The 8,368-nt window shown below is 43.0% G+C and overlaps 1 long non-coding RNA gene across 4 annotated transcripts; it reads left to right on the top strand.

The window, feature by feature from the left end:
• Positions 1-2,013: 2,013 nt before the first annotated feature.
• LOC120642163 lies at positions 2,014-5,808 on the top strand. 4 transcript variants are annotated; one of them, XR_005662525.1, is made up of 6 exons: positions 2,014-2,340; positions 2,426-2,795; positions 2,932-2,996; positions 3,950-4,191; positions 4,272-4,401; positions 5,311-5,808. It is a non-coding gene; the product is annotated as an uncharacterized LOC120642163 (long non-coding RNA). The 4 variants fall into 4 exon arrangements; XR_005662528.1 differs by having other exon boundaries at positions 5,314-5,807; XR_005662526.1 differs by lacking the exon at positions 2,932-2,996 and having other exon boundaries at positions 3,892-4,191.
• The last annotated feature ends 2,560 nt before the right edge of the window (positions 5,809-8,368 follow it).

Raw genomic sequence — 8,368 nt, 5'->3', positions numbered from 1 at the left:
TGTATTGTATTGTATTGTATTGTATTGTATTGTATTGTATTGTATTGTATTGTATTGTACCATCCTCCTGCTGCTTCATCTTCTGGTGGTTGCATTGCATATAGGGTACATACAAATTGGTGATTCTTAGATGCAATGCAACTCTAGTTGCACACGAATAATGCTGCCCGGCTAAACAATTTGCAGAAAAGAATCACTCCAATAATCAGTCATGCATTATCAGCGAGCGCTGCCAAGCCTACAGCTAATTGCAGCTAGCGTTGCTGCATCTCCTTGTACTGCTTGCTACCTGCATGCATCCTGTGCAGCCGCACAAGATGGATCGGGAAGAAGAGACTGGAGTGAGGGAACGAAAGGAAACGTGCAGTGGGGGCTGTCACCTCACCTCCATCACCGCCGACCGCCGACCCTGAATTAATTTAGGCACGATGACGATGGTGCGGCGTTATCCCGTTTGGTCTTTGGTTTGGTTACGTGGTGGGCCTCTCACTCTGCTGGTTACGCCCAGATTTTTGTCCAAGGACGACGACGTCCCGTTGACCTAGCCACGCGGACACGACGCGTGTTTCTGGACTTGCGATTCGTTACTGACGTGCACGTCCGGCCTGGATTCCCTTCTTCTTCTTCTCTCCCCCCTTGGAGTACTACTACTTGTTGCTACTACCTGTGTCGGCTGCTCTGCAGACCATCGAATCATTCTCGTCAGATCATCACCCTTGCATTATCGAACATGGAAGCCATGCATTCTTCACTCTTCCTCCCTAAAACATAAGCTACTAGTATTACCTGTACTAAATAAATAAATCCTTGTAAACTTTATCTACTTTGTGTGTGTGTGTGCGCGCGCGCGCGCGCACGCGCGCGTTGCCAAAAAGGCTGAGTGAAATAAATAAACGTTTTCAAATGCAGGGGAAATGGAGAGAATTTTAGACCAAAGACAACATTGGCCCTGCTTTTATTTTAGGAAGCAGACAGAAGCTAACAGAAGCAAAGCAAAAGATAATGATCTTCTTCAGCCCACTCCACTCCGGGAGCAGCAAGTAGTTATCCAAACAAAACATTAAGAGAGATCGAGCCCACGTAACAGATGATGAGAAAGAATTTTTTAAATTTTTATATTTTTTTTTCCGATTTATCAAAAATATATGCCGAATTTTTTTTTTTTTGCAAAAATGTCATCCTGCCGCCAGTTCATCCGGCGGAAGGCAGGTACCGCCGGATGAATCGGCGGTATGGTTACTGTAGCGACTTCCATCGGCACTGTAGTTGCTTACCGCCAATTCAACCGGCGGTTACTGTAGCTCATCACTGTAGCGAATTTTCAAAAAAATTATAACAAATTCATATGGATTCGGATGGAGATAAAATTTATATGAAAATTATAGATCTCGACGAGATCTACAACTTTGCAATTCAAACTTTTTTAATTTAGAATCATTCTGGTGTTTAAATAATCGACACAACATTTAGATCTAAAAAATCAGATCTAAACAAGTCGTGCTGCTCATCGTGAGTGCACCGGGAATTTTTCATCTAAACAACGCTAGACTTGTTGTAATTACAAAGTTGTTTAGATCGGCGATTTCCGGTGCACTCCCGATGACCAGCACGACTTGTTTAGATCTAATTTTTTAGATCTAAATATTGTGTCGATTATTTAAACACTAGAATGATTCTAAATGAAAAAAGTTTGAATTACAAAGCTGTAGATCTCGTCGAGATCTATAATTTTCGTATAAATTTTATCTCCATCCGAATCCATATGAATCTGTTATATTTTTTTGAAAATGTGCTACAGTGATTTGCTACAGTAACCGCCGGTTGAATTAAACTGGCGGCATGATGACATTTTTGCAAAAAAAAAAAATCGGCATATATTTTTGATAAATCGGGAAAAAAATAATTTAAAAATTTAAAAAACTCGAAAGCCCACGTAATAGATGATGTGGAAGCCCACTCCACTACTAAGGGCCCACTCAAGACAACGTCAAGTCGTGAAATACGCAGCCCACTTCCAGTCGTCCGCCTCCGCGCCCCATCCCATCAGCGCTTGCAGTTGCAGCTCATCCCGTCCCCTCTCTTGCCACCACCACAGCACTGGCGCTTGCCCATATGGGTCTACCACGGCTGTTGTTGTTGCTGCTGCTGCAGAGAAGAATCCCGCCCCGCCGCAAGCTGCACTGTGGATGCCTCGACACGACCGCGCCAAGCTGCCCGGTGCGGCATGCTATAGCACTCCGCAGACACGCACGCCAAGTGTTCGACGAAACTCCGGCCGGTGGCAGTGCCAATCAGCCACCATGTCTTCGGTGGCCCTGCCAGCCTGCCCGTGCTGTTCTGGTGAATTCCATTCCATCCCATAATGCCCGTTGATATTTCATCCCGTCGTCAACAGCTTTAACCTCTCTTCACCTTGTCCGTGCAGCTGTGCCTCTACAGTGGGATGGCCACTCGGATCCGAGCATCTCAATGCTTTAGGACCAATTAATTTCGTGTTATCTGACATGACTGTATCTTTCTGGTTGGCGTGCCGGGCTTCATGTCCACCACTATGCCAGCACAGTGTCCGTGCCGTGGGCATCAGCCTGTCATCATCTGCTGCTTCCTCACCGTTGAGATGCCAAATAAATCTAATCGGCTGTCTTTCAAGTGGCGAACAACATCCTTTTCTGGAGTATAAATTGCACAGCATCCGGGGAGCTGGATGATCTCGACCGGAATCTCATCTTCTTCGACATCAGAATTCACAATTCAGCTCACCTGGTTTACCGGCCTTGGTTCTTCGAGTGCTCAAGGTACCGTAAAAGACCCATTAATGCTACTTTTTTTGTAAAGATATTAATGCTACTTCTATGGGCTCATACTTCTTACCCTTTTTATTCCTGAATGCTCCACATTGGATGCACTGACGCGCTACTCCTGCTTGCTTAGGTTTTATTCAGTGGCACATGGCAGAATGCTGACCACTGCTGATATGTGCCACTAACCATGTGGAGGTCAGCTTTACCGCATCTTCACCTTTTGTGCTTATAGAGTCACCCACAATAGTTTCATAATCCAAGTGCTTTCTTGGATTCCTGAAGAGCTACCAGCTAGCTCTGTAGCTAGTTCGCCATCAGCTATTCACCATCTCCACCCAGAACAACAGACTGCTGGACTCGTAAACACACACATGAAAATGCAGGAATCTGTTCCTGGATCGACCTGTTACCCTTCATCGAATGCCCGACAATTCAATCGTCCTCAGTGTCCTTTTACATGTCCAAATCGCACCACGCATGCCTGTCTCCATTTCTTTCTACATTCTTGAAGCTGGGAAAGCAACGTGACGCTGTTAAACAGCGACTTTGCATCACCAAAGTTCTTGCAGGCAGCTCTCAACATTTGCCTAGCTGTCTTTGCAGTAATTGGAGTTCAGTAGCCAGTCCACTTTTCCCACGGTGAAATATCAAATATTGCTCTCAGAAAGAGAAATGTTCTACTTCCTTTTACTATGCATGGATCGGTGTCTGTTCTCCTCAGCTTCACTCAGATAGTTTTTTTTTTCTCTAAAAGAATGTTCCAATTGAACTCACAATGAATCCATGCTCTGCTGAAGAATGGAAATCATATCGCTGTTTTCTTTTATCTATATATATATACCCTACCACAGCGGGGGCTTCCCCCAGCCCGCTGTACAGTTTTCTCAAAAAAAGAATGCAAATCGTCAAAAGGGAATCAACACAAAACAGAACGAAGTTTTATGTCGAAAAAAATAAAGTCAGATAAAAGTTTTCTTTGCAGGCCAAAGACAAGCATTCATTTTATGTCTTAATTACACCAGAGTCAATAATTACTTTACGTCATGATGCGAGTAAATTATCTTATCTTGGCCCTTTCCTCTCCCTTCAGCTTTTCACTTGTGTGCCATCACTTGGAGAGATGGTTGAAAGTTGCTTTTCATTGACAGGCAGCAATATCTACCTGCCTTGACTAACTGCTGTTTCTGCGCACCCCTATGAGGATCTATTTCGCAACAAGTGCGCTCTGCACAAAGTGGTAGTGACTTCCAAGAACTTTGCATTTCTCCTGGTCTCACATGGTGATATAATTGGTGATAAAGTGGAGCATTTCCATCAGTGAACTTGTCCTTTCAAAAGTAGAATCATGTCACTGTTTTGCTGGTCTATGCTATGGCAACTTTCTAGCACGGTAAGAGCTTGCTCTCTCTTACTCGGTTCAAAGCATAAGAAAAAGGAAGGACATCAAAAGTTTGCCTCATCTTTTGGTAGCAACGCGGGTATTGAAAGGAGGTACTATCTTGGGGTGGAAAGTTGGCAAACGGGAAAGGCGAGAAGAAAATTTCTGGAATGGGGTTCTAGAAGTTTTGGATTTGATTGCCTCAATACTGTCTTTCTTAAGGTAAGTGATCTGTCCAAATCATATGAGCTGTCTACACTCTGTTGCTTCACTTTCAGATCTGCAAGAATTTTTCATGTCAATTTTACTACTACGCAGATATGAATGCTCGTCTAGACAATCTAAGCATATTGCTAATTCAGATTCATACTTAATCATCCCTTAAAATTTCGCAAAGTCATATGACCTGTTTTATTTTTGGAGGGCCCGCATAAGGTTCAGGCTGTTCGGCTTGTCTTGTCTTGTCTTGTCTTGTCTCAGCTTGTTTCGGCTTATTTCCTCTCACAGAATACTATTCATTCTACCAGCCCTACACTATTCATGCAGTCAGCCGAACAGGCTTGTTGTTTTCTTGCTAGTTGTGGAGGGGTTTCACACTGTAATCTTTATAACCCAGAAGTAGTTTGAGAAGTGAGGACACTCAAAAGCCAATTAAATGGAAAAGACCTTTTCTTCTGTGGCACACTCATGTCCTCAGATCATTGCAATTTACATGATAAAGAAAGAGAAAGGGCAATAGATTCGAGCATCATCATGATACAATACACGAATCATTAGGCTGTTGTGTATCTACCATACATATCTCAGGAGAAGCTGCACAAATCTGGAGCTTTCCTGGACATTTTGCTTCTTTTTTTTTCTCACTCTCCCCTCAGCGTCTTATTCATGTTTGCTGAAGCATTTTCCTCCGGGAGAATTCTAACAGAAGCTAGTTAGGAGCACCCAGGCGCCTATTGTTTTTGGTTTCTTCCTTACTTTGGAAAAAAGTTCAGAAATCAAAACAACTTTTTGTGAACATATAAATATTCCTTAACGTTTCTCCATCGAGCTGATCATGCACCTTGGTTTACTGTATTCTTTCTTTCATTTTTTTAAACGACAGCAACTTACCTACCCTCTGTTAATGTTTAGTAGAGCAGTGGTAAAAGAGGGTGAAGAGGAAGACAGCGTGATGGCGGGAAGGACTAGCGGAACAAGTGGACCCACGTGAGCCACAAGAGGGGGAGGCAGGAGGACGCATCGCTTACAGCATGTGGGCCCGTTTCTGTTGCGGTGGGCCAAGCAGGCTTTTTACTTGCGTGTGGGTCGGCGTCTCAGACACTTCACATGACCATTGTCTTGGTAGCTTCGTGTGGTGCCACGTGGGCCCCAGGGGTGCACACACGCATCCGTCTGTCTATCCATACGCCCGCCCGTCTGCGTGTATCGGCCAGCCATCCAGCCACGCGCAAGACATGGAAACATCGCACATACGTACGTGGAATTTTTATTATTTCCCCTTTTTATATATTCACAAATTTATAAGTCTGTTCCATCAACGATAACTAAGGGCATCTTCAGTAGATTACTCATCCATCTCCCCTAGTTTCCCAATACCAAAAATATGTCTTTTTGGTAATAGAAGTGCTCTCATCAATGCCTAAATTTTTTTTTGTGATCGCCAAAATACACCTCTCTCTCGCTCAAACGGAGATGATTCCTCCCTCCACCCTATATTTTGAGTAATCAGCTACAGCACTAACTACCAAAAATGTAATCTGCTATAGGGTATGTTTTTTGGTTGGTTAAAGGGTCCTCCACTTGTTAGTTAAAAGAAAAGCATGCCCACTAGAATTTGATATGTGCCGAGTAGGTGGGGTGGTAAGAAATCTATGCATAAGGTAAGAGATTTCTGGTTGATGCGGAGTCTTTTTTTTTTCTTTTTTACCTTGCATAAGCCCTTTAGTCCCGGGACTAATAAGCATTTTTTAAGTAGTGTGAGAGTTTTTTGCATTCAAGTGGCTCGTTTCACAAGTCTCTGCACAGTCTTTTCCCTTGCAGCGCTAGCTATATATAGTGGTAGGAGCGGTCAGCAGATGACGCTGTTGGTGAAGGAATTTAACGTGTTGCGGTTAGATGGATAGATCACCTAGATTTAGCTAGCTGCCCCTCCCTTGAAAGTTGGATGCATACCGGACACAGTTTTGAGCAAGCAGCAGATATGAATTCACACTAAATTTGTGTAAGACAAGCTAAGGCTGTATAGGTGGGTATATATGCCCAGTCGTGGCCGGGCCAATTTTTGTGTCCCTTAGCTTAATTAGATCTGAAATGACAAAGGTGCCCCCCGCCCTCTGATGTGAGTATTCAACTAATGATCAGGATCATCAGAAGCATATAAATATGAGAATATATCAGGTGCAAACTAATTTTTCGTGCAAACTTCAATCTAGGGGCACGAGGGATTGGATAATTTTACAATTAACCGTCCGTCTTTAAATTGGGTAATAACACTTTTGCAAATTTCCCCTCCCATCCCCTCAGCCCCTTCCATTGGATGTTGATCTCATAAGTATATATATCCAAGCGAGAGTATATGATTAGGCCGGCCGGCGGCCTGGAGGGTTAATTTAATTTCCATGTTTTTGCATGGTATATATATATATATATATAAAAAGAGTGTGATATATTGATTGCATGGGGGTGGGTGGAATGTTTAAGCTACTAGACTAGATGGGGCCGGGGCGCGTGCATGCACGCGTGCGCCTGCTATTAGCCTTTGGACGGATCGGACGGCGATGGCGCAACTGCCAGTATGCATGCCTCTCCTTCTCTGATCTGGGGCGGCCTTCATCCATGGCCATGGCCATGTGCATGCATGCGTGCCTAATCTGGCAGCGCTACCTAGCAGTTGCATGCATGCATGTGTGCACAAGAGAGCTGACTACTCTACTACTACTTGAGAGCGGGCATGCATGCATGGAACGCCACTGTTTGTTTAATTTGTGTGAGAGAGAGAGAGTCGACACGACGATGCGCGTGGACTTGCACGCATGCCCATCTTGCACTGCAGTCCAGCCCATCCATCCATCCATCCGATTCGGGCTCTCCCACCGCCATAAACCATGTAAATGCAAAAAAAAATTGTCACATCAAATATTTCGACACATGCATGGAGTACTAAATGAAGTCTATTTACAAAACTTTTTTTCATAGATGAGCTGTAAATCGCGAGACGAATCTAATGAGCTTACTTAATTCATGATTTGCAACGGTGATGCTACAGTAACCATCCGCTAATTATTAATTAACCATGGATTAATTAGCATCATTAGATTTGTCTCGCGATTTACAACCCATCTGTGTAAAAAAATTTGTAAATAGACTTCATTTAGTACTTCAAATTAGTAAGATTCCAACACAAAAAAAAATTTGCGCTCCAACTAAACAGGGCCTCAGGATTCAGGTCGAGGCCGTGTTTTGATGTTTTGTAAAAAAAAAATGCAATAGAATCTTGCTAATTTGAAGTACTAAATCAACTCTATTTAAAAAACTTTTTGCACAGATGGGTTGTAAATCGCGAGACGAATCTAATGATGCTAATTAATCCATGACTAATCATTAATTAGCAGATGGTTACTGTAGCATCACTGTTGCAAATCATGGATTAAGTAGGCTCATTAGATTCATCTCGCGATTTACAGCCCATCCATGTAAAAAGTTTTATAAATAGATTTTATTTAGTATTCTATGCATGTGTCAAAATATTCGATTTGATGTTTTTTTTTTGTGTTTATGGGGTTTACATGTGGGAACTAAACAGGCCTGAGATAGATCCAGAAATTATGGGCTGCCTGCTGCCCTGCTCTGCTGGCCTCTGGAGTCTGGAGTAGGTTGGTAGGTAGGCGGCCGGGTTAGCCAGTGCAGCAGTGCGGTGCGCCAGCATGCATGCATGCTCATGCTCTCCTGCTGGTACTTGTGCTTGCAGCTGATTCACTGCTCATCAAGTACGTACGTTACTCCTAGCAGATGGCTACTCCCTCTAAGTGGATAAAGGGAGTGGTTTCGAACATCGATACAGTATAAAAAAACAACTTTGATCATTATCTTTTTATTATAAAAAATTACAAAATATACAATATATATTTTTACGAAACTACATTTGAAAATGAACCTACTTACATCGCTTTCATATTTCTTTTTTTTCGAA

This window comes from Panicum virgatum, chromosome 7K (genome assembly GCF_016808335.1).
Source record: "Panicum virgatum strain AP13 chromosome 7K, P.virgatum_v5, whole genome shotgun sequence".
Lineage (NCBI taxonomy): Eukaryota > Viridiplantae > Streptophyta > Magnoliopsida > Poales > Poaceae > Panicum > Panicum virgatum.
Note: the sequence above shows the minus strand (reverse complement) of the source record. Positions and strands in the feature narration are given on the sequence as shown.